This window comes from Odocoileus virginianus, chromosome 6, assembly GCF_023699985.2.
Source record: "Odocoileus virginianus isolate 20LAN1187 ecotype Illinois chromosome 6, Ovbor_1.2, whole genome shotgun sequence".
Taxonomy (NCBI): domain Eukaryota; kingdom Metazoa; phylum Chordata; class Mammalia; order Artiodactyla; family Cervidae; genus Odocoileus; species Odocoileus virginianus.
This window is the reverse complement of record NC_069679.1, coordinates 77313393-77335575: the sequence shown is the minus strand read 5'-3', so window position 1 is coordinate 77335575 and position 22183 is coordinate 77313393. Positions and strand designations below refer to the sequence as shown.

The 22183-nt window shown below is 38.5% G+C and overlaps 1 protein-coding gene and 1 non-coding gene across 26 annotated transcripts in view; one reads left to right on the top strand and one right to left on the bottom strand.

Moving 5' to 3' along the window:
* The window catches only part of NRXN3 (neurexin 3), a 1774064-nt gene that overhangs the window by 683518 nt on the left and 1068363 nt on the right, over window positions 1-22183 (bottom strand). The window lies entirely within an intron of this gene.
* On the top strand, window positions 16419-16491 carry TRNAG-ACC (transfer RNA glycine (anticodon ACC)). The gene has a single exon. It is a non-coding gene; the product is annotated as a tRNA-Gly (tRNA).

Here is a 22183-nt window from a genome sequence, read left to right as displayed (position 1 = left end):
TCCAAAATGCAATGTGTTTCCTATTCAGAACTCATACCCAAGTGTAATGTAAATTCTTACCCCTGCTATAAATATTGTCTTCAGGGAAATCTTTCTCAAGGAAGACAAAAATCACAGTATAATACATTTGGAAAGAGGCAACAAACCTGTCACCCCTTGACGAATCGATAAATATGTTTTTATTGTTACCGTGAAATAGGTTACATATGTATACAGTTGTATGACTCTTTTTTTATGCATGAAATAATGTGGGATTGCATTCAGTATGGAATGACTTAGTCTTCACTGTTCTGTGTCACTGTCAAAAGTTACATTCACAGGTCTCCGCTGCATACATCTTTCTAGAAAGGAACTAGGGGTGGGGACAGGGCAGGGTTGGGGGCTAGTCTTTGCTACAGATGTAAAAACCATACTCTTCGCTAGGTGACTTGAGCTTTACTTTGGAAATTTTCCATCTCTCAGTCTCAGATTCCTGGGAATGTTGCATGGTTATCCCTCCTTTGTCTCTTTATTTCTCTCCTTCTCCTCACTCTTTTCATTGTGCAGCCCAAGGAAAAGCACATGACCTCCCAACAAGGACCAAAGGGAAAACACCTAAATACTTACCAAAGCCGGTTGAAAGAGAATGATCGATTAGCTATTCAATGTGCGATGGATATAAGAGTGGCTGGGGCTCCCCATGGGGAGTTTAAAATCATTTGACTCAATAGCCTTGGTAAGTTTGCTTTGGAGAAGCAATTGTCTTTTCACGGAGATTCACTAACCATGTGTGCATGGATATCCTGTGAAAATGACACCTTCCTATGAAGGCTATGTCCCCAAAAGATGTTCACTAGGAATTTCATCTTTGTACAGTCTAAGGAAAGGAATCATAAGTTGTATAGGCTAAAGGGTTAGCAGTAATAGGAAGCTGCTTTCAAAAACTCAAAATAGGAGACTTGAAAATACTTCTTAATGGTTGGCTATGTAGTTTGGAAAGAAACATTACCATAACCATCACCACCACCAATTTTACAATATTTACTTTGAATGCATCACCCAAAGTACTAGAATTAATAAATGCATGCAACTTTATTGCTTTATTTAACACCCCTTATTAGTGACTCAAAGCATTTACTTCGTAATGTTGAATGAAGGAGCAAGAGAAATATATAATTACTTCTGAGGGTGGCTCAGTGGTAAATAATCTGCCTGCCAATGTAAGAAGCCACAGGAAATATGGGTTCAATCCCTGGGTTGGGAAGATCCCCAGAAGGAACTGACAACCCACTCCAGTATTCTTGCCTGAAAAATCCCATGGGCAGAGGAGCCTGGCGGGCTACAGTCCATACGAGTCGAAGAGTCAGATGCGATTGAGTGACTTGAGCACACAAGACAGAGCTCTAACTGACCTCTTCTGGTAAAAACCTTATGCCCAACAAAGGCAAACAAAACCTACCAAGACACAAAATCCCGGATCACAAAACTAGGTATTCATTCATTCATGCGTGCACAAGCTGCTTCAGTCATGTCTGACTCTTTGCTATGGACTGTAGCCTGCCAGACTCTTGTGTTCATGGGATTCTCTGGGCAAGAATAGTGGAGTGGGTTGCCATGCCCTCCTCCAGAAGAACTTCCTACCCAGGCATTAAACCTGCGTTCTTATGTCCCCATCTTGGTAGGCAGGTCCTTTACCACTAGCGTCTCTTGGGAAACCCCATATGCTCAACAAATATTCCCCGTTCAGTTCAGTTCATTCACTCAGTCATATCTGACTCTGAAACCCCATCGACTGCAGTATGCCAGGCTTCACCGTCCTTCACCAACACCCAGTTTACTCAAACTCATGTCCATTGAATCAGTGATGCCATCCAGCCATCTCATCCTCTGTCATCCCCTTCTCCTCCTGCCTTCAATCTTTCCCAGCATCAGGGTCTTTTCAAATGAGTCAGTTCTTTGCATCAGGTTACCAAAGTATTGGAGCTTCAGCTTCAACATCAGTTCTTTCAATGAATATTCAGGACTGATTTCCTTTAGGATAGACTGGTTGTATCTCCTTGCAGTCCAAGGGACTCTCAAGTCTTCTCCAACAGTATAGTTCAAAAGCATCAATTCTTCAGAGCTCAGCTTTCTTTATAGTCCAACTCTCACATCCATACATGACTACTGGAAAAACCATAGCTTTGACTAGATGGACCACAGTAATACTTTCTACCTCACTGATATAAGAAGTGAAATAATGAAAGTTAAACCACTTAGTCCAATTTCTGAAAATAAACGTTGGTTCTTAACAATAATAAAAATAATAATACTGTGTCTTGCCACCTGTGAAAACTGCTAAGTTATTCTGAAAACTTACCTACCAGCTTCAGGCAATCATTTTTTTTTTTTTTTTTTCTTTTTTGACTAAACTGCTCAGCATGCAGGATCTTAGGTCTCTGACCGGGGATTGAACCAGCACCGCCCCCACCACCATCCCCGCCCTCCGCCCCTGCAGTAGAAGCAAGAAGTTTTAAGGGCTGGACCACCCGCAAAGTCCCTGCCTGCCTGCTTTAAAGATGTGTTCCAAATCTGCTTATGGTACATACAGTTAGAAATAAGTGAAAAGAGATTGTGTACATGCTTGAAAACTGCGAGCATCACACTTCGGTGTTCTGGCCAGCATTGCAGGTGAATGAAACTCATGGCCTTAGTCTACTATCAAGGCAGAAAAATGGTGAGAAGGAAACTCAATAGGAAGAAATCTGTCCAAATGTTTATTTCCCTTCATTTAGATCCATAAAACATATAGATCAAATGCTCAGAGCTATTAGGAGCAGAGGAAAATGCCAGAATCGATGCTGCAATGCATTTTGAGCTTACCCTGAATTAATGCTTCTAGATCAGTGTTGTTCCTGATTTAACTTCTTGTTAATGGTCTTAAACGTTTGATCTATATCTTTCGCCAGCTCAGATACAGAAAACTCCACATCATGGATTCCCTATAGAGTCATGAGGAAAGGAATCTGCAATACCAAGAGAGATGGCTGGAAACTATACCAGGTTTGAGTGACACTTCCTTTCCTGGGAAGTAATCATTACAGAAAAACCTGATGCTCTTATATCATAAAATATAACTACCATCAAAGGGAAAGCTTTCACTATTCACCAATAATTAAAATCAAGGTTCTTTTAAATAGAAAATTCTCAGGGATAGAAAATTCCCTTTCCTGTTCTCTGCTTTTAGGACAATTTCAATAAATAACTGTTGAAACATCAAAAAAGATCTAGCAATAACTTTGGGATCTTCAGAAATACGTCTTTTCATGACTGGACCACTGCTTCCCAAACTGAATTCACTGAAGATGTTAGTAGGTGCATGAAAAAGAGAGCTAGTCTGATAAAACAATGTACATTTTAGAAACATATCCATGAGCTATAATGGATATGCACAATTCATATCTATATATGAAATGTCTAAGTCCCAGAGTAAAGCAAAATTTTTAAATATGTACATCACCCTGTGTTTATGTAAATATTTTTTTTTCATATAACACATTTGGCATCCTGGTATAATTATTTATTGGCAAATTTACCAATTTCACGTTAAACTGCAGAAACAAAATGGAGTAAAATGAAATAGTTAATATTTACTAAGCACTTGTTATATGCCAGTCAGATATTATTCTAAATAGTTTGCATGTATATAACTTTATCCTCCTAGAAACTCTGTGACGTATTTACTGTTATTACAGAGGAACCAAGAGGTTAAACTTCTCAGGGTCAGACTGACAGTAAGACCAGGCTTCAACCCAGAGAGTCTGGCTGTAAGTCATCTCAAACCCTCATACAGGCAGAAAACTCAAGGTGATTTTAGAAAGTGACAGAAGATAAAAACGAAAGTGCTTTTTCTCATCTAGAAAAGAGAATACTAAAAAGAAGGAATAATATTCGCATATGTAAAATAGAGTTCAGATAAAAAAATAAATAGGAAAAATCCCCAAGAATAAAATTGCTGAAGTAGTAGAAAAAGTAGAGGTTGCAGAAATATTTTTTTTCTCTGAATTATTTAAAATAAGAATCTTTCACCATGTTTACCTCTTGGATTAATAATCCCGAGACCCTCATGAACTTGCAAGTGTCTCTGATTTCATATGAAGTTGGTAGAAAACACTTAGTAAGTCTGGGGTGACTATGCTTCATTATAAGTGGGCCAGTCCACAGCAAATTTCCTAAGTATTAATATTTCCACCTGAGAAATAAGTCTATTAGAACCATGATGAAAACTATGATGCTTCAGTAGCACAAATAATAATAATCACCTTGTAAGATGATGAAACTCTATAAACAAGTCGCTGTGTGAGCTGCACCTCTGCAAAATATCCTGAGATGATGACTTCCCAGGTGGCGTTAGTGGTAAAGAATCTGCCTGCAGTGCAGGAGACCTGGGTTCGATTCCTGGGTCAGGAAGATCCCCTGGAGAAGGGGATGGCAGCCCATTCCAGTATTCTTGCCTGGAGAATCCCATGGACAGAGGAGCCTGGCGGACTGCAGTCCATGGGGCCTCAAAGAGTCGAAACGACTGAGGACAGCAAACCCTATTCAGGTGAGATGACCAAGTCATGGACAAAATTACAGCACCGTTTTATTGACACAAATACCGTAGAAACTTGAGAGCATATATAGATAAGCCAAAATATGTGTTCAGCATCCTTAACTATCTATATCATCTTGTTATACACAATGAAAGAACTGCCTATGAAGCACTGTCCCTAATAGGGAAAAAAATGTCACGGCACTAGTACTATTTTTCTATATTTCATATATACGCTTTAATATGTGATTTTTTCTTTTTTTCCTGACTTACTTCACTCTGAATGGCAGTCTCTCGGTTCATCCATATTATTACAAATGCCCCACCTCTGTTCCTTTTAGTGGCTGAGTAATATTCCATTGTATACATGCACCACATCTTCCCATCCATTCATCTGTAGATGAGTATCTAGGTTGCTTCCATGTCCTGGTTATTGTCCACAGTGCTGCACAGGGAACTTAGCTCAGAGTTTCTGAGGACCCATGAGGAGTGGGATGGGAGGGATGGGAAGGAAACTCAAGGGGTAGGCAATATATGTACACTTACGGCTGATCCATGCTGCTGTTCAGAAACCAACATAACGCTGCAAAGCAACTATACTTAGTCAAAAAATGAAACGCCCCCCTGCCCCAAATGTTATAGTATGCACAGTGATGTCTCAAGTGTGACATTTTCTTTGACAGTTACCCTCGATCGCTCATCCTTATACCCTTTCTTCTTGTTCTAGCCATTAGAGAGATTTAAGTCCTACTTGATTCAGATCATCTCCTTCACTGTCCACCAGAGAACTCAACACATACAGGAGAAGGTTTTATGTCTATGATGGAACAGAAATACGTGAAGGTGCGGGTTTGAGGAATACATCTGTTTCCAAAAAAGACAACACTGGTGCAGTGCTAAATTTCATAAAGGTAGAAACAACATGGGTATCCTAGGTAATATTCTCTGATAAGGTAATAGACATCTAAATCTAGAGTCCATATCTGCCAAATGCTATCTTGAAATCTTTTTTTCTTTCCACAGATAAGCATAAATCATTGTTTCTTGCTTTTTCCTTTCCTTTTTTTTGTCTCCTTTTTATTACAAAATTAAAACTTATTGGCCTGTATCCCAAAACATTACAGATTTCACATCTTGTCTGGGCTAATTATACCATCCAGTCTGCCAAAATGGTTTCATCAATGAGCTTGCATTGCAAGAACTCTCCTAATCAATTCTTTGACACTTAATTAAGGACTGTCTGTCTTTGAGGATTTGGAGCCTGAAACGGGGAGGGGCTTCTGCGTGCCAGGTAGATTGTCAGGGTTCCTTGCAAACAGAAGCTCATCTCTCTCATCACTTGTGCTTCTCTGATATCACTTTGAACTTTGGGATTCTCTCTAGTCCCCAAGCCTCTTTTTTCCCCCCCCCTGGTTACTATCATCTTGGACAAGGGATGCATAGCATTTTATGTGCTGCTATGGAATTCACATAGGGTTTAGACCCTTTTTCAACCACCTTACAATTAAATGAAAACATATTAGAAAGAAAGCCCATACAGGATACAAAGAGGCCCCTGCTGGTACGGGAGGATCAAGGCAAGGATGGGACAGAGGAAGAGACGGTTGGGCAAATTCTGGGACAAATCTTACTAAAACTCATGGAAAAACATTATAGTAGAGGGCAGCCACTATTCTAAGCATATTGATGAGTTTTTGCTAATAATTTCAATTATTTAATCCCACATGAATCAAATACATGGATTTTGAAGTTTATTCAAATCCAAGAAGATTAGAATTAAAGATATGAAAAATGAAAGTGTGTTCACAGCAAAATAATCATATCTTAAAAATATATGTTTAACAAACAAACATATGGCAAAATTGAAATGCAGATTTTTTATAGTATTTAGTCTGATTATGTAGCAATACTTCTCTTGTTTTAATATGTCTCAGATTTCTCTTTATGCTTCTATTTATAGTGAATGCTTTTCAGTCACTTACTTGTTAACAGTTGATTTAATCAATAATAGATTTCAGAGATGAGTAAATTTATTTGACAACAGTAATTTCATAAGAAATTTTCAGAGATTTCTTGTCAAATCTACTATTTATCCTCATCATAATTGAACTTAAATAATGGATTGTGTAAATAATTGTCTAATGTGTGCATCTACTAGGATGAAAGCTCTGTGAGGTAGGGACAGTATCCGTCTGTTCACTTATTTATTTTTATTGGAGGATACTTGCTTTACAACATTGTGTTGACCTCTGCCATACATCAGCATGAACCAACCACAGGGAGACATATGTCCCTTTCCTCCTGAATCCCCCTCCCATCTCCCACCTCATTGCACCCTCTAGGCTGTCTCAGAGCACTGGGTTGAGCTCTGAGACATTTGCTGGGTTGTCACACAGCAAAGTCCCACTGGCTATCTATTTCACATATGGTAATGTATGCTTCCATGCTATTCTCTCAATTCATTCCACCCTCTCCTTCCCCCACTGAGTCCACAATCCTGTTCTCTCATGTCTCCATCTCCATTGCTGCCCTGCAAATAGGGTCATTATTACCGTCCTTCTAAGATTCCATATGCATGCATTAATATGCAATACTTGTCCTTTTCTCTGACTTACTTCACTATGTATTGGCTCTAGGTTCATCTACCTCAAGGACTGACTCAAATATGTCCTTTTTAATAACTGAGTAATATTCCATTGTATATATGTACCACAATTTCTGTATCCACTTATGTGTCAATGGACATCGAGGTGGGCTTTACGTCCTAGCTATTGTAAAAAGTGCTGTAATGAACACTGGGGTACATGAGTCTCTTTCAATTATGGTTTTCTCAGGGTATATGCCTAGGAGTGGGATGCTTGGCTCACATGGTAGTTCTATTGCTAGCTTTTTGAAGGAATATCTATGTTGTTCTGCATAGTGGCTGTATCAGTTTGATGGTTTCCATCTTATTCCACACTTTGTTTTAGCACTTAGGGTATTTCTGCCTTCATATATCAAAGGTACACAAATAATTATTAATAACAGAATAAATAAATACTGTATTGATCACTTTACCAATATCCTAAATATTTGGAAGTCCCTGATTATAAATAGGGGCAACAGCAAAGACTGAAAACATCAGTAGAAGCACTGTCTCTTGGACCACAGCCAAACCAATCCCAAAATGTCTCCATTTTCAAAGAGGAGAAGGCCATCTAAATTCTACGTCATATTATTCTTCCTAAAAGCTGAACAGTAGAATCCATGATTAAGATTTTTTTTCAAATAAGATATCTCCCCACTGTGTGTATCCTCAGTTCAGTTCAGTTCAGTCGCTCAGTTGTGTCCAACACATTGTGACCCCATGGACTGCAGCACGCCAGGCCTCCCTGTCCATCACCAACTCCCAGAGTTTATTCAAACTCATGTCCATTAAGTCGGTGATGCCATTCAACCATCTCATCCTCTGTCGGCCCCTTCTCCTCCTGCCCCCAATCCCTCCCAGCATCAGTGTCTTTTCAAACGAGTCAGTTCTTCCCATCAGGTGGCCAAAGTATTGGAGTTCCAGCTTTAGCATTCGTCCTTCCAATGAATATTCAGGGTGGATCTCCTTTAGGATTGACTGGTTTGATCTCTTTGCAGTCCAAGGGACTCTCAAGAGTCTTCTCCAACACCACAGTTCAAAAGCATCAATTCTTTGGAGCTCAGCTTTCCTTATACTCCAAATCTCACAACCACACATGACTACTGAGAAAACTATAGCTTTGACTAGAAGGACATTTGTTGGCAAAGTAATGTCTCTGCTTTTTAATATGCTGTTTAGGTTGGTAATAGCTTTCCTTCCTAGAAGCAAGCATCCTTTAATTTCATGGTAGTAGTCACCATCTGCAGTGATTTTGGAGCCTCCAAAAATAAAGTCTCTCACTGTTTCCACTGTTTCCCCATCTATCTGACATGAAGTGATGGGACCAGATGCCATGATCTGAGTTTTTTGAAAGCTGAGTTTTAAGCCAGCTTTTTCACTCTCCTCTTTCACTTTCATCAAGAGCTCCTTAGTTCTTCTTCACTTTCTGCCATAAATGTACTGTCATCTGAGTATCTGGGGTTACTGATATTTCTCCCGGAAATCTTGATTCCAGCTTGTGTGTCATCCAGCCCAGCATTTCTCATGATGTACTCTACATATAAGTTAAATAAACAGGGTGACAATATACAGCCTTGACGTACTCCTTTCCCAATTTGGAACCAGTCTGTTGTTCCATATCCTATTCTGTTGCTTCTTGACCTGCATACAGATTTCTCAGGAGGCAGGTAAGGTTATTTGGTATTCCCATCTTCTTAAGAATTTTCCACAATCTGTGGTGATCCACACAGTCAAAGGCTTTGGCATAGTCAATAAAGCAGAAATAGATGTTTTTATGGAACTCTTTTGATTTTTTGATGATCCAATGGATGTTGGCAATTTGATCTCTGATTCCTCTGTCCTTTCAAAATCTAGCTTGAACATCTGGAAGTTCATGGTTCATGTATTGTTTAAGCTGGACTTGGAAAATTTTGAGCATTACTTTACTAGCATGTGAGATGAGTGCAATGGTGTGGTAGTTTGGACATTCTTTGACATTGCTTTTCTTTAGGATTGGAATTAAAACTGATCTTTTCCAGTACTGTGGCCAATGCTGAGTTTTCCAAATTTGCTGGCATATTGGATGCAGCACTTTCATAGCATCATCTTTTAGGATTTGAAATAGCTCAACTGGAATTCCATCACCTCCATGAGCTTTGTTCCATAGTGATGCTTCCTAAGGCCCACTTGACATTACATTCCAGGATGTCTGGTTCTAGGTGAGTGATCACACCATCATGGTTATTTGGGTCATGAAGATATTTTTTGTATAGTTGTTCTGTGTATTCTTGCCACCTCTTAATATCTTCTGCTTCTGTTAGGTTCATACCATTTCTGTCTTTTATTGTGCCCATCTTTGCATGAAATATTCTCTTGATATCTCTAATTTTCTTGAAGAGATCTCTAGTCTTTCCCATTCTATTGTTTTCCTCAATTTCTTTGCATTGATCACTGAGGAAGGTTTTCTTATCTCTCTTTGCTATTCTTTGGAACTCTGCATTCAGATGGGAATATCTTTCATTTTCTCCTTTGCCTTTAGCTTCTCTTCTTTTCTCAGCTATTTGTAAGGCCTCCTCAGACAACCATTTTGCCTTTTTGCATTTATTTTCTTGGAGATGGTCTTGATCATCACTTCATGTACAATGTCACAAACCTCCATCCATAGTTCTTCAGGCACTCTATCAGATCTAATCCATTGAATCTATTTGTCACTTTTACTGTCTAACAATAAGGGATTTGATTTAGGTCATACCTGAATGGTGTGTTGGTTTTCCCTACTTTCTTCAAGTTAAATCTGAAATTGGCAATGAGTAGTTCATGATCTGAGTCACAGTCAGCTCCTGGTCTTGTTTTTGCTGACTGTATAGAGTTTCTCCATCTTTGCTGCAAAGAATATAATCAATCTCATTTTGGTATTGATCCTCTGGTGATGTCCATGTGTAGAGTCTTCTCTTGTGTTGTTGGAAGAGGGTGTTCCTATGATCAGTGTGTTCTCCTGGCAAAACTCTGTAAGCCTTTGCCCTGCTTCATTCTGTACCCAAGGCCAAACTTGCCTGTTGCTCCAGGTATCTCTTGACTTCCTACTTTTCCATTCCAGTCCCCTGTGATGAAAAGGACATCCTTTTTTGGTGTTAGTTCTAGAAGGTCTTGTAGGTCTTCATAGAACCATATAACTTCAGCTTCTTCAGCATTACTATTTGGGGCAAAGACTTGGATTACTGTGATATTGAATGGTTTGCCTTGGAAACGAAGAGAGATCATTCTGTCATTTTTGAGACTGCATCCAAGTACTGCATTTCAGACTCCTGTTGACTATGAGAGCTACTCCATTTCTTCTAAAGGATTCTTGCCCACCATAGTAGATATAATTGTCATCTGAATTAAATTCACCCATTCCAGTCCATTTTAGTTCACCTGATTCCTAAAATGTCCATGTTCACTCTTGCCATCTCCTGTTTGACCACTTCCAGTTTACCTTGATTCATGGACCTAACATTCCAGGTTCCTATGCAATATTGTCCTTACAGCATCGGACTTCACTTCCATCACCAGTCACATCTACACCTGTGTGTTGTTTTCACTCTGCCTCTGTCTCTTCATTCTTCCTGCAGTTATTTCTCCACTGATCTCCATTAGCAAATTGGACACCTACAGACTTGGGCAGTCCATCTTTCAGTGTCATATCTTTCTGCCTTTTCATGCTGTTCATGGGGTTCTCAAGGCAAGAATACTTGAGAATACTTGAGGGTGTGTACCTTAATTAATGTAAACACACATTTTCTGGGGTTACTTTATAAAAAATAAGCCTTCATTTCATAGTAACTTCTTTAAGGGGGAAAATGAATATTTCTCATTCTCTTGGTTAAATCTTAACCCACCATTGTATGCATTTCTCTATCCTAAACACCTGTTACATCCTCTATGATCCAAGAAAGCAAAATCCTGTGCTTGGAAAAGGAAAATCACCTACATCATTCAGAAAAGGATTAAACTGAGGAAAATGAAGCAGGAGCCATCTAAGTATGAGTTTTAGCTTTCAAGTAGGAAGTAGAAAAAATGAAATAAGAACAGGATTATTGTGATGAAGATATTGGATTAGGGAAAGAATATATCCCTGGTGGCTCAGCTGGTGAAGAATTCACCTGCAATGTGGGAGACCTGGGTTCAATCCCTGGGTTGGGAAGATCTCTTGGGGAAGGGAACGGCTACCCACTCCAGTATTCTGGCCTGGAGAATCCCATGGACTAATCCCATGGGGCCACAAAGGTTGGACACAACTGAGTAACTTTCACTTTCACTTATATTAGAGAAAGCCCAAAAGGTCAAAGTGGAATCTAGGATTTGCCCCATTCTTCCACTGACATATTTATTCATTTTAGACCAAGTTCATACTCTTTTACAGTTTGGATTATCATGCCTATTTTTTAGTTACTATCTTTCTTTCATTTTGATTGCTGTTTGCTTTGTTTTCCATATTAGATTGTTACCCCTTTTTGGAAAGTCTGCTGACATAGAAGCTCTTTGTTCCTGACTACATCTCACAATGTTCTCTCTCTCTGCTACATGAGCACTGTGGACTATGTTTTAGTGTAGCTTACAATTATTCTACCACATAAACATCATAGGATTGAAGGCATTGTAGAAGAGGCACTGGCATAGAACTGGGGTCTATGCAACTTAAAATTTATTAACAGTGTATATTTTTCAATTATTTGAAACCTTCCACTGTGCCTTATAATGCTAATTTTTAAATATCTTATGCTATCTGCTGTGAACTTGGGGGTACCATTGAAACTCAGCAAGTGTATCCATTAAAGATTGGACTATGTAAGATATACCATGCAGGGCAGACAGTTAAGATGAGAGACTTAGAGAAATGATAGATGGCCATTAATGAAAAATGCAAAAGCATAAGAGCTAATTCAATTTTTATTTGGCAAAACATCACCCTTCATTTGTTTCTGGTCCTCATGAAAATGCTGGAAGACATACTCTTAAAAACCACGATATTTACCTTGACAAAAATGCTCAAGTATTTCCCATTTGCACTTATTTGTATGGTCAGGGGGAAGAAATGGGGAGACAGTCCATTTATTTCTTCCTAGAGACTATGATTTCAAATTTCAATTAAAATGAAATAAGCAGCACGATTATCACTATAGAGCAGGCTGTAGGTAGCAGCAATGGGCCTCTTTTCATTGCTATGGCAACCATGCTGCACTGTCACGGCTACCTTGGCGCTACATGTAATTGTCAGTGTGTGAGCTAAACTGATAATACACCATCAATACCCTATAAGCCGAAAACACGTTCTGAGTCTGAAGGAAAACCTAGAGCAAGCGAGGTGATTTATTATTATTTTTACAAACGTGGTCTGGGACTGACACAAGTATTGGGGCAATCTATAAGTTTTGCTAGAAGGGGAAGGAAAACAAACCTGAATGGCACTGTCTGGACTAAATACCACCCACGGTCAGGGAGGATGAGCCTTAAATGGTCAGGGGCCCCAGTGGAGCAGAAAACAGCACAGAATGTAATGTGGCTGGGGCTTGTGAGAACCACCAGCTCCCCTTCTGAGGGGAATCACCCCTGCGGAGCTCAGGATAAAATCTAGAGTGTGGAAGTTGCGGGAACAGAGTGCGTATGCACCGTGTTCCCTGGGTGTCCTCTTCACCACTGCCAAGCTGCCAGTTATATTTTGCAGCAACCAAATAAAAGTGCCTCATGCAGACACCAATTTCAGCCAAGGATACATGAAGAGCAATTATCAAGAGAACCCAGACTCCTCCATGTTTTCCACCCAGTCCTGCCTTTCTTTTCAAATCCTTAAACTGGTTGTTGCCCAGCTTCAGTGTGTGTAAGAACTACCTGCAGGGCTTGAGAAAATTCAAATTGCTAAGGCGCCTCCGTCAGGGTTCTCATTCAGTAGGTCGGAGGTGGGTTCTGAGAAGTTGCTAACACTGTTCGTTCCCAGCCCACACTTTGAGAACCACTGCCTGAAACTAATCTCAGCAGTGGTTTCACTGCTTGTAAATAATAATAATAATCTCTTTTCTAGTAGAGTAACAATACAACTAAAATATGTGTGTTTTGGAAGGAAGAGGCAGTAAGAAGGTTGCATTAACACTGAATAAACTTGGCTCAAGAAAAAAAAATTAGATAGGACTTTTATTTGTTTGTTTGCTTTCTTGTCTTTTTTGGACATGTCTTACTTAGGAACTTGAGATAGATTGACCATCACTGAAGATTAAAGAAAGAAGAACATCAGGTATGCCAGAATATATGAAATCATAGGAAATCTGTGAAATCATAGAGAAATACATCTTTTAGATACGAAGACTAGCCTGAGGCATGAGGAGTACAAATTTTGGGTGAAAGAAGACAAGAACTGCCCCCCACCACCCAAATGGGTCTCTTGACCCATTGACCCTTACGACTGGCCTCATTTTGGGAGTAGATGCTCAGACAAAGCCTTCCTTTTAGTAAAGAGTAAATGAGACAAAGCCAGAGACTGGTGTTGGAAGGGTCCTTCAAAGAGGAAAAAGGTGAATGATAGGAAATTTTTGAAGTGGTTTGGACCTAGGCAGAGACTCATGACTTGGCAGAAAGCTGCTGACTTAATGAGCTTCTCAGCACAGAATAAAGTCATTTTATCTCTTGTTTTCCAGTGCGTGGTATAATCAGAACATGTATGTTTTGGACAAATATTGATAAAATACATGCCCTGAAATGTATACATACTCTTAAGGAATGATGGTATTTTACTGTTTTTCCTGATGCTTACTGTTCTCCAAAGGACAGGATCTGACAGCATCTATTTAAATCAGGTTTCATTTATTCAGATTTACTCTCAGTTTGATACATGGAGAAAACTCAGGGTGTGTTTCAAGTAATAGCTGTAAATTAGTGACAAAATCTACAGCTCAGTCAGGAGGCCACATAATTTTATGAAAGCAAATGCTGTTTTTCCGTTCCTTTAAAATAATGTCTGTCCCATGTTGCCATGGAAAATGTAAGGCAGTTAACATTAACGTGAATTTAGTGGAATTTCAACCTTCACGATAGTAGGTTAATAAAATGGTATTTTAAAATATCATCCAATTTTTGAAAAAGAAAAGAGGAACTCACTGAGACACTTAAGCTTCACAAAATGAGCCCAGCATTAACCAGAGATAATCATTACAGTAGATTTTCTTTTCTTTAATCTCATCTAAGGATGGTAACAGAATAATGTTTGCCAAAGTGTGGTTCCTAGACCAGCAGATCAATTTCACCTGGGAACTTTATAGATGCACCTGTTCTCCTGCCCTGCTCACAGACCCACTCCATCAGGAACCCTGGGAGTGGGAGCCAGCAATGTGGGTTGCACAAAGCCCAAGAGATGATACTAATGTACCAAAGTTTCAGAATCACATTCACAGAGTGCCCCTTTCTCTGTTCCTGATCTCAATTATGGGCCTTGTATGACACACTCTACAGAACATGACCAAACACTTATTTTTTAGTTATTTACTTTCTGGAAATGATGGGCTATTAAAAAAAAAATCAGTCATAAAAATAAGGATCTCCACCATCCTTTATATCATCTTTCATCATGATTTCCCCTCTGTTCACACTCAATTCAATCTTGATATGCATAAAAAAATCAACAATAACAATGTTAGTAAACCCATTTGCCACAAACTTGAAAGCAAACAACTGACTATGCTATTTTTCTCTCATTTTTTGTCATCACAATTTAGCAATTAAGATCCACTGTCTCTTCCCAGAGTTTACCCACCCCTCAAATGCTTCAAGATCACTTTTTAAGTGTAAACGCATCAGGAGGAAAAGACACCTGTGAGAGTTTCTTTTCTCCAGTGAAACAATTTACTCATAGATTAAGTTTAAATAATCCCTCAGAAACCCTAGATTGCAGCATTAGGTACTTGGCTGTTTTAGAAGATACTTTTCCCCTACATTCATTAAAATTAATTTGTGCATTTTATGACACGAAAACTTATCAAAGCATCTTAACTGTGAAGCTAACTAAATAAATATCCCCAGCAGTCCCCACACTTAAAGAGATTATTTATTTTCTCTGAGGGCTGATAAAAGTTCTGATGGCACATTTTCTAATTTTAAAACCATTTTCATTTCACACTTCTGAAAATCTTGAAGTCAGGAGTGAGCTGGTGGGTCTGTTTGAAGTGTGATTCACACTTTATGTTCTCTTCCCCCAACAGCTCATGCATATTTATAATGCCAACCAGACTTCAGGTTTTAAACATGCCAAAGAAAGGGATTATTTTAGAGAACAATAAATAAGTGTGCTGTAGTTATGTAGCACTTTCTGTCCAAAATATCCACTCTTTTTACAAATTTGAACTCATAATTTTCAAAGATAAATAATAGAGAAGTCATCCTCACCTTCCTCTTATTCTACAAAAGCCTTCATTAAAAAGAATATGTTTTTTTCTCTACAGCACTTTCAACAGTAAATTTCCACTTTCCTTTTTCCAGGTTTATACTATTCACTACTTCACTTAATAAACACCAACTTACTAATCATTCATTCATTCATCAGCCAGTCAATCCATCCACCTCCTCATCCAACAAGTAATCCACCAGTCAGTCAACAAATACCATTAAAAGGATGCTGTGATAAAGCCAAGGATAAGCTAGAGAGATACAAGCAGAGTATGCCATCTTTCTCAATTGAGAGTACATAAGTTATTTGAGATTACATGATAGGTACACAAGTTATTATATCAACATGAAAAGTGCCACAAGTGATAAATAGGTGGAGTAATAAAGAAGCAAATACTTAACTTATTCCAGATATGGTTTTAAAAGGCATCATGAAGGCAGTGGTGTTTTAACTGAATGTAGAAGGATAAACTGGAGTTCACCAGGTTATGGAGCACAATAAGCAATTCAGTCCAAAGAAGTAACATGAGCGAAGTTTCCACGGCATGGAGAGGCATAGACTCTTGCAGCTGACGGATCACCAGCTTAACACCACGGGCCAGGGGTTTCCTATGGGAGTGTGCTTTATTTCAAGGCATTCTAATTCAATTTATTTAAAACATCAAGCAGGTTCAGGAAAGCACACTCTCAGGTTCAGACTCAGTGCCTCTTACTGATTCCTAAAGCTAACTGGAAAGTATGAGAAAAAATTAAAAAGTCATAGGATCAGATTTGCATTTAGCTGTGTGGCAGACAGATATTAGAGGAGAGAGGCAGAAAGCAAAAGGACTGGTTAAGAACAGCTGTGGGACTTCCCTGGTGGTCCAGTGGCTAAGACTCTGTGCTACCAATGCAGGGGATCAGGGTTCGATCCCCGGTCAGGGAACTAGATCCCAGATTCTGCAGCTAAAGATCCCAAGTGCCAAAACCAAGACCCAGTGCAACCAAATCAATTTAGAACAGCTGTAATAATCCGGTTCCTGTTAATACTTTCATTCATTCATTCGGCCAACTGATATTACTGAGTTCATAAGATATGCAAAACCCCACCAAGCTAAGCTGAGAATCAGATCATGGAATTATCTTAAGGGAAAGTCCACTGGGTTGCTTGCTGTCAGTTGTTTTTGTTTTCATCTTCCTTTAGTTGGTAAACTTCTTAAAGGCAGCAACAACACCTCTTTTAAATGAAAGCATGCGCCCGCCTAGAGCGCTACTACACGGCTCTGCGCACGCTCTGTGCAGGCCACAAATGTGTGCTGATGACATGCAGTTTCACGACTACAACACTGTTTTGTAACTTAGCCAGGAAACAGAAGTGCTGTGATTCAAACAACACGCCATCCCACTTCCTCACTGCCAACAACACAGCCCAGAAGCCAAAGCTCTGGGCTTGGGAGTGAGCTGGCTGGGGAAAGTCTGGGACTTCACGGCAAGCACTGCTAACTGTGTCCTACTCTGAAGCAGCCTACACGTTTCAAGTACGCAAGTCATGCATCAGAGTAACGTGACATCATGTAGTTTCTCAGGTTCCCCCTGTAAGGGGTTGGACTTGTTTCCTTAAGTGAGAAAATATACAAACGTACCACTTTTAAAAACAGTATAGGTTTTTAAAACAGTTTTTATTTATTTAATTGGAAGCTAATTACTTTACAATATTGTAGCGGTTTTGCCATACACTGACATGAAAATTTATTGGATACCTCCGAAGTGGCATGGCAAAGAAATACATGCCAATTCAAGAGACTCAAGACACATGGATTTGATTCCCTGCGTCAGGAAGATTCCCTGGAGGAGAACATGGAAAACCGCTGCTCCAGTATTCTTGCCTGAAAAGTTCCATGGACAGAGGAGTCTGGTGGGCTATAGTCCATGGAGTGGCAAAGAGCTGGACTCGTTATTAACAAGGAGAACTCTATAAAACTTACTATTTGTATTTACATTAAGCAGAATATAAAGCACATACAGTAAATTCTTTACAAGTTTATCAATTTTCCTCTTAAAAGAATGGGTGATAACATCTCATCAGAAACAGTTCTGACGGAAACCTTAGTTTTCTGTTCTTTATCCTACACTGGCCCTGTTGTTCCCAGTTTATTTGCTGTGATTTCTCTATCTTGTTTCAGCTCTTTTAAAAAAAAAAAAGGGCTAAATTCTAAGTTATTTTATTTATACATATATCCTAAGCTTGATTTATTTCCCTCTTTCACATTCCAAATTTCCCCACAGCTTCTCTTCGCTCCATCTCTTGACAACCCAGATTAACAACCTGTTTTCTTCTTATCTTTCCCTATTATTTTATTTCCTCACTTAACAATATATTGTGGAAATTCCTCTAAGTCAGGTGGTTTAGATCAAGATAGATCAGGTTCATTCTTCTAAGGACTGTGTAACAATCTCTAAAAGAAATCTATTATAATTTACTCGACAACTCAATTTCACTATTTATAAACACTTCTCCTTTTTTAACCACTATAAAAAGTCATAAAAAACCTTTACATGTGTGTATTAGGATACTGATATTTTTATTTCTATGAGATAGATTCTCATAGTTAGGATTTGAGGCAAAAGGTATATGTATCTTAATTTTAACAGAAACTGCTATTCAGAAGTTAATCTTTGTTTAAAGAAAAAAAGCTATAATAATTTAAATTTTTTCTGCATTTTAAACAGCAGTAGAAGTTGGCACTTTAAAATTTGTACTAATCTGATGAATATAAAGTGATGTCTCATTGTTACCTACATTTGCAATTCTTTGATCACAAAGGCAATCACACATTTTTTCATAGGTTTAAAGGCCATCAGAATGCTTCCTTTTGTAAAGTGCTTATTCATATTCATCACCCATTTGTCTCCTAGGTTCTTTTCTTCAGTTATCAATTCGCAAAACTTCTGTGTATAATCTACTTTTGTTTGTGGGAGGCACTGCTAGCCACCTATCCGGAATTATTATTGCCCTTCTCCCCATAAAAGAACTCTAACATTAACGTTGAAATATGCCCAGATTAAAGAAACAAAACAAACAAAAACAAATTGCTTTAACCAGTCTCCCTTAGCAGCTGGGACAGACACAGTTATGGTGAAAGAAAAATAAGCTGACATCATAAGGTGAGACTTCCGGACAATTTCTTTTGAAAAGTGCAAATTTAGCTGGTATATACTTTTTGCTTTCACCCTTCCAACTTTTTCCTTCCTAGAATTTGGGTCAAATACAAAGGTGCAGTAGACTTTTAGAGAACATGAAGTGACAAACATAAGGATGAAAGTCCACAGTTAGGACAGGTGCTCAGGGATTACTGCACACAGCTGTTGTATGAACTCTGAACAGCTCACCTTTTGACTTCTTATGTAAAAAAAATTCAGACACCTAACTTGTTAAAGCACAGTTATTTATGCTCTCAGTTACAACTGCTTGTAATCCTTATGGACTTACTTCATTACAACTTTTTCCAAATATATCATTTATCTATTAAAAGTACTAATGGAATCTTTTACTATAAATTTTTACTTAAAATTCTTATATATTGACTTTTTTCTTTTTATATTATAGCATCTGGCATTCCTGTTTTCGTTAGAAATGTTCCAACCAATCACTCACTTGTACAGATAGTATACACGTTCTTTCAATATGTTTGGTACTTAAAAAAAAACAAACAAAACTTTAAGGCTTTAATTCATTAGGAATTTATTTTGTTTATGAAGTGAGACAGATATCCATATGGATTTTTTCCATATGGATGGTGGGCTGTCCTTCTACCATTTGTCAAATAAACACTTTGGATCTATTCACTGAATTGTGATAACAACTTTGTAAGCAATTAAATTGCCATATATGCTGGGGACTATTTCTGCCTACTCTTCACTTTCTATAATCTACTTGTCGATTTCTATGCCAGAACTACATTTTTTTTTTTTACTACAATGGTTTTATACTGAACTTATAAAGTATAGCCCTTCCTCAAAATCTTTTCTTAGATTTCTTTTTGGCTATTCTCAGATATAAATGCTTTCATATGAACTTTAAGATCACTCCAGGTCATCAAAAAGCCACCAGCAGGAGTTTTGATTTGAAATTGCAGTGGGGGATCACCGATACTAAATCATCCCACCAAGGCCATAACCTTTTCTTTGGCCAAATAGTGCTTGATAGTTTCTATAGCCTAAAAAATATATGTGTTTTTTGTCACATCCTGTTAAATATATCTCTAGATATTCTTGACTTTGGTTATCTTTTGTGAGTTGTCTATATATAGTTGTCCAAGGCAGAATAACAAATATGTATCTTTCTTTTCCTCTTCCCCTTCTACAGGAATTTTCTCCTACAAAAATAATTATTCTTCTACAAGAATAATTAACCCAGATGTTAAAAGTGAGAAGATAACTTAAAATATGCCCCCATTAGTAAAGAGTTCTTTCCTACTCTCACTGTATCAGAAGGAAAAGTAGAAGGGAAAGAGGAAAAAAAATCCTTCCTTTTTTCTTTCTTCTGCCCTTCCTTTCTTTCTTTTGGAGATAATAAATATTGTTAAAAGTAAATGCAATACAAGAACAACAAAAAGATGAATTAGAACAAATATAAGTGCGAGACAGCAAAAGAGACACAGATGTATAGAACAATCTCTTGGACTCTGTGGGAAAGGGTGAGGGTGGGATGATTTGAGAGAATGACATTGAAACAGACAGGGCGCTCAGGGCTGGTGCACTGGGATGATCCTGAGGGTTGGGATGGGGAGGGAGGTGGGAGGGGGGTTCAGGATGGGGAACACATGTACACCCATGGAGGATTCATGTCAATGTATGGCAAAAACCACTACAATATTGTAAAGTAACCAGCCTCCAATTAAAATAAATAAATTTATTTAAAAAAAACAAACATAAGGCAAGAAAGATAAATTTATTTATTTTTACTAATATTTTGAGTGTTGTTGTTTTCCTCTCCATTCTACAAATAAAGGCAACTGAAACTCAAAGTTAAGGGTCTGGTAAGTATCACAGTCAGAATTCAAACTCAGGGCTGTATGTTTTCAGAGCTGTTGCCATTTTCCTAGCACAATATTGCTTCTCTGTAGCAATTTCCCACAGATATTGTTTCATTTATACTTGCTTTTTATATAGATGCACAAAAAATAATTAACCCAGATGTTAAAGGTGAGAAGATAATTTAAAATATGCCCCCATCAGTAAAAGAGTTCTTTCCTACTCTCATTGTGTCATATCTAGATTGTGTCCTTTTATTTGTAGCATTGTTGTAAGACAAAGACTTTTTTCCTGGTTTTAGATGTACTGGGATATTACATCGACCTTTCTTTTACTCCTGTAAGTTACAGTTGCACATTGCAGAACCCATTAGATTTCACCACAACTGTGATTATTTTTCCAGAGGGACAAAAAAAAAAAAAAAAACCTAAATGAGCAAAAAACTATTTTATCCAAAGAACAGGAACTTAAAACAAGGATGCAGGGCCATCTTTCTTGATTATAATTTTGTTTCCATACATTTTCAACAACAGCCAAAAAACGAGATACAAAAGCAAAACATCTGCACACATATAAGCATTATCCTCACTCTTCTGATCAGGCATGCATCAAAAAGCCTTGTCTACATTTAAATGTAAGATGAATGATCACTTTGAGCTTTCCCTCAGGTTCTATAGGATGATATCATTATGCATGATAGTGAACTAGTTACAGAACTGAGTGTCACCAAAATATAGGCAGTATCTTTCAGTGACTTTGCTTTGGTTAAGTCAAGGGAATCTAACTGAAAGGGACAGAATAAAGGGACAAAGTAGATGATTAAATAGTTAATGCCACCAGGGGGACAATACATTGAAAAAATATGTGAGGCCCCTGCAAGTTAATGTTTATTCAAGAAAGCAGCTTTGCTTAGCCATAAAACCAAGCAGTCTTGCTTAGCAACAAGATTATGCAACAGGAGCATAAGAGATGCCCTGAAACAGTGTGGTATAAGGCAGCGGGGCATGAGCCCCACAGCCCGGCAGTGAGTTCAGTGTGTTAAGACATGCTCTCTGCACATATCAGTTCAGTTCAGTTGCTCAGTTGTGTCCAACTCTTTGCGACCCCATGGACTGCAGCATGCCAGGCTTCCCTATCCATCACCAACTTCCAGAGCTTACTCAAACTCACGTCCATGGAGTCGGTGATGCCATCCAACCATCTCGTCCTCTGTCATCCCCTTCTCCTCCTGCCTTCAATCTTTCCCAGCATCAGGGTCTTTTCCAAAGAGTCAGTCTTAACATCAGGTGGCGAAAGCAGTGGAGTTTCAGCTTCAGGATCAGTCCTTCCAATGAATATTCAGAACTGATTTCCTTTAGGATGGACTGGAGATCTCCTTGCACTCCAAAGGACTCTCAAGAGTCTTCTCCAACACCACAGTTCAAAAGCACACATAAAACCCCTACACACACTAATTTCTGGACCTAGCTTGACCATGTAAAGACAAAAAAATCTTCCCTGCCCAACCTAGAGGAGGAACTGATGATGGAAGCATGACATCTACTAAAGAATGACAAAGAAAGTCTTCCCCCCACTTCCCACTTTTCCTTTGATTAAAAACTGTA